We start from the raw sequence: 5,180 nt of genomic DNA, 5'->3' as shown, positions 1-5,180 counted from the left end.
GGCATCGACAACTAGGTCATTAGCCATAAAACTGGACAGTACAAAACAGACCCCTTATTAAAATTGTTAAAAAAAAAAATAAAACATAGATCATAAAAGATAACATATTAAAATGGTTAAAATAATAGTCTAGAAAATAACATATTAAAATGCTATAAAACTGGACAGTGCAAGACGGACCACTCAGATGAATATATTTCAATTATAATTGTTTTAAAAGTCCTGTTTTATCTATATTTTCTAGTTTGGTTATGTCACAAAAAAAAAAAAAAAAAATAACATCTTTGCGAAATTACAGTGATCATAGGTCAAATATGTTACTTAATATCTTACGTATTTTGGATTTCAATTACGAATTTTGATTAACGTATTTATTTCACTTTTCATATAGCATAGAAAATAATTTAAAATTGTAATACAATCTTCTGATAATGTGCACTTGTTGATACATGTGCAATATATACGAATATTGATTAAATTGATTACTCTTATTAACTAATTAATTATATAATGATTCAACTATTTGTTTAAATTTCATTGAAATGTTTACTTTATATTTGAAATAATTAATTACATAAATTCAGTTCAGTTTCCTTCGAGATGGTTGACAAAATCGATATGAGTTTGGACGACATCATCAAGTCTGAAAAGAAGCCACGAGGAAGAACTGGAGGAATTACTCGCAACTCTGATGGAGGTTCTCGGCGTAGCGGATGCAGTGCATCAGCTGGATGTCCATCGTTTAAGGGAACCCAAAGAGGTGGCGTTCAGAAGGGTCGCAGTCGTGGTGGTGCTATTTTCAGATCATACACCAGGGTAAGAATACACTTTTAGACTATATTGAAACCTCGCTTAAATTTTTGAGAAGCCAGAAACTGAAACAAAATCGGATGGTATGGTCTATCAAAATTCGTCCTTTGACATAACATCTAAATTATAGGATAATTACTCATTTCTAGACATTTTCCAGAAAATTATAATAATGCCCCACTAGGCATGTTCAAAAGGTAGTACATTGCATGTACAAAGAGTTAATAAGCATAATCCTTTCCAGAATACATTTTTGTTTTGCTTTTACAGCAATCACAAATTTTATTTGCTGCAAATTCAAAATGAAAAGAAACTTTCTTGTACCGAGGTTTTCGAAACTAGTGCTATTCAACTGTTGTTTTACAATTGTGTGCTCATCTGAATTATTATGTCCTGAAGGGAGATGTCAATGGTGCTTGGAAACATGATCTGTTCAAGGGCTTTGACCCACGCAAACTGGCAGCTGTCAAAGCCGCTGTGCATCAGCAGCAGCCAGCCTCAAGCCCAACAAAGCTTTTGGTTTCCAACCTATATTTCGGTGTGTCAGACTCTGATATTCAAGAATTGTTCGTCGAGTTTGGTCCACTGAAAAGTGCAGAAGTCCACTATGACAGATCAGGCAGGTCTTTAGGTACTGCCGATATTATCTTTGAGAGGAAAATGGATGCCCAGAAAGCCTAGAAACAGTACAATGGAGTGCCATTGGATAGTCGTGCAACGAACATCCAAATAACCACATCAGAGGTTTCTTCATTGAGGAGCAGCAGCATATTTGTTTCATGCATCATGCAATAGTATTTATTACCATAACAGCAGAAAGAACGCGTGTCTTGTTTTTTTTCTTCGCGACTTTATCGACGATATTTCATATTTTTTTTAAGCAATTCACAGTAATTAATGCATGTTGCATGTGCTTCAAAAGGTTGGAAGTTCTACTGTCTATGATTGCTTTAATCCACAGCGTGTGCCATTAAATGTGTTAGTCTGAATTGGAACAAGAGAAATTATTTATCAATGAGATCAAAACATTGGTTACATTGCAGGGCTGCCATATAAACATATAGTTGTATGCTTAATAAGTAAATAGTTTATTTTTCTTTAATTATACATTTTCTATAATTATGCTTGGTTATTGTAAAATTTTGATGGGTAAGAAAAGGCTGTTTGTGGTACTGGAAAAAGGTGGAAAAGATTTGGCTATAATATTGAGGGAGTTAGTGTATAGTTCCACCCATATGTCACTTTACATACACATTTACTATTGGATGGAAATGTTTTACGCTGTTAAGAAGATTCACAACAGAGGTGTTATCCATTCCGATATTAAACCCGCGAATTTCGTGGAATTCAAAGGTTGCATAAAATTGATAGACTTTGGGTACGCGTCGAGCATTCAAACTATTTTCATTATATTTCTATATTAACAAAATTGACAGACTTTCTTTGCGAATCCACATTTCAAAATCCCGAAACTAATTTAAATATTTACGTAGTTGTAGTTTTTTAACAAATATTCTACATTAAGAAGATGAATTGTAAGTTTGTGGGAAGACTTAGAGCTTATTTAATTTTAAATTAATTATTATACAATGTATTATACTATTATAATTGATAGAAAGACAATAATTTAAGTCTTGCGACTTGTAATCCGAATCGCTATATTATCAAAAGTTTTCGAAAAACTTCTTGTTATCCGATTGCAACCTATCATAGCGTCAAATAAGTTGATACCAGACCATCAGTTTGGTTTTTTGTTGCAAACATGGCACCACTGCTTTACCTTCTATACACGGCAGATATTCCTAGAACTAATAATATTACAATTGCAACATTCGCTGATCACACAGCAATCTTGGCATCAGATGAGAATCCAGCAGTAGCATCCGAATATATAAAGATAAGCTACAAGAATGGCTTAAAAAATGGAGAATAGCAGTTAACAAAATGAAATCCGTGCATATCACATTCACGCTAAAGAAAGACACCTTCCCAACTGTAAGACTTAATGGACAAAGCAAAAAAGTAAAATAACTAGGCATGCATCTAAACAGAAGACTCACCTGGAAAGATCACATTCAGGCTAAGACGGAGCAATTAGAAATAAAGTTTAGAAAACTCTACTGGCTTCTAGGGAAAAGGTCGGAATTATCAGTGGGAAATAAATTATTTATATACAAAGTAATACTGAAATACGGCCAGTAAAACGAACATACAAGTTATACGAAGGTTCCAATCAAAAAGCTCCAGGAAAAAGGATTACGGTCATCCACTATATGTTTCTCCGATTTTTTCGTCGACTTACAATACTGAAAACGAGAGATTTATTATTTTTCGTTTCGCGTGCGTCGAGCAGTTCTGTGGACCGGACTGGTCATTGCTGTATTCTCTTTCCATTTGATCTGATCTATTACCGTCGGGGTCAACGTCGTCAGTTATTGCCAGCACTTCCAGGTCAAGGGACATGGAACTTATCTAAGATACAAAAGCGATTTAATCCAAATCTATACGCATCGGCTATTAGTTGTTAATTTTATTTTACCTCGGCTATAGCTGACTTTACATCGTTTTCACGCAGCAGATGTGTCAAGATGACCCAACGCTTGTTGTGGGAATCGCACTGCTCCTGAAACTCCTTCACACTGCTATTCAGCTGGTGCGTGGCGAATCTTGCTGCGTTCAATGCATTCTCCTTTTCTTTGAAGTACAGGTCACTTTGCAGTCTCCACTCCTGACATTTCAAATTGAACTTATTCTCCAGATTGGAAATCAGGCTGCACTGCATTTGGCATTCCTTTTTGGCGTTAACGAGATTCATATAATAATGGGAAACAGAAAAAAAATAATTTTCAGATTGCGTGTCAAGATTTGACCTTTTTCCAACACGATGGAAAATTCTGGACCGTCAATCTCTTCTCCAGATCTGCTTTTTCCTTGCGTTCGCCGTTCAGCTCGCGGTACAGAGCTCACCCAATCATTTTCTATAATCAGTAAATCATGAACTTTTTTAAAAAGGAAATTGAAGGCCAGATGATGGAATTACCTGAGAGCGTTGATTTCATTATACAATATGGCGTTACCGATGAGCCTGTCTGTCTTGAGCGAATCGTTCAAGGATCTCATGTGCATCTCCAAGTCTGCGTATTGAGTCTTCACCTTTACAGCCTCGACCTCATGCGTCCGCAGCTCGGACTCCTGCAATCCAGCTTGAGTTTAAAATACCACGCAAACCTGATTCTTCAAACTGATCAGGTCATTGACTCTCTGTTTTGGTCACGCCACAACGTCAGATAGCTCCTGTATGAAATTACGAAGCTCATCTTTTTCAGCAATAAACTCCTGCTCTTTTAGACACGAACACGAGTCTTCATCTCCGATTCTAAAGATTTCACCCTAAAAGCAAAGCGTTCAGTACAATACATTCTTATTTTTTTTTACAATTTAACCTGGTGGTGCTGTAGAAATCGCGTGCTATTCACATTCAAATCGTTTAATTCATCGACTAAATGTTTGTATTGTTTTTTCAACTTTTTGTTTTCCACTTCGATTTTCAACAGCTTATTCTGACACGATTTTCAGTTTTGCATAGTCCGTCTCCATGGTTTCTAACTTAATTTCAAAGGTGGCTATGATTTTTTTAGCGTATTTATCCCGTTTCTTTGCGCCACGTAATTCCTTCTCCATCAACGTTACTCTATTCAAATCTTCACCTAATTGCCAACGAGCGTGGTTCAATTGATCTTGTAATCTAATCACCTCCTAAAACACAAAACACCAAAATTACATTTTAATTATAACAATAAATTACTGTTTTAGCCTTTTCTACATCCATTCTGTATTTCTTCAGTTCAGTTTCTGTTATAGAATTTCTGACCTCGAAGCATTTGCAATTATTAATGACTTCAGCAGCAAGATGTTCGTTAGTCTTCCTAAGCCGATTATACTTTTTGTTTGCAATGGTCAGGTCGTTATCTAAATCGCGACACTTCGTGTAAATCATTTTGTTCTCGTTGTCGTGCTCCCTCACCTGCTGTTCCAGATCACCAATGGTGCAATTCTTCTTCAACACAATCTTCAACAATTTATCATATTTATCAGCGATCATCTTGTGGCACGATAGCTTGTTTTGGTAATTACGAATAGTGATCAAAACCTGCGACTTTTCCATCTCCAAAGCTATCTTTTCCTGACATGATATCCGACATGGCTCTGATGCTTCTTCAAAACTTTGTATTTTTCCGAAGTGGAAGGCAAAATACAAAGTTTTGCAAATCTCCGAAGCCGTCTCCTGAATTTTATTCAGCTCCCTCAGCTTATTTACTTATTTACTTATTTACTTATTTACTTATTTACTTATTTACTTATTTACTTAT

The 5,180-nt window shown here is 35.6% G+C and overlaps 1 pseudogene; it reads left to right on the top strand.

Annotated features, from left to right (window-relative positions):
* The first annotated feature begins 600 nt into the window (after window positions 1–600).
* Window positions 601–1,605, top strand: LOC108562488 (annotated as a pseudogene).
* Window positions 1,606–5,180: the final 3,575 nt, after the last annotated feature.

Source organism: Nicrophorus vespilloides, unplaced genomic scaffold (assembly GCF_001412225.1).
Source record: "Nicrophorus vespilloides isolate i.1.1-1 unplaced genomic scaffold, Nicve_v1.0, whole genome shotgun sequence".
Classification (NCBI taxonomy): Eukaryota; Metazoa; Arthropoda; class Insecta; order Coleoptera; family Silphidae; genus Nicrophorus; species Nicrophorus vespilloides.
The sequence above is the reverse complement of the archived record's forward strand: the minus strand, read 5'-3'. Positions and strand labels throughout refer to the sequence as shown.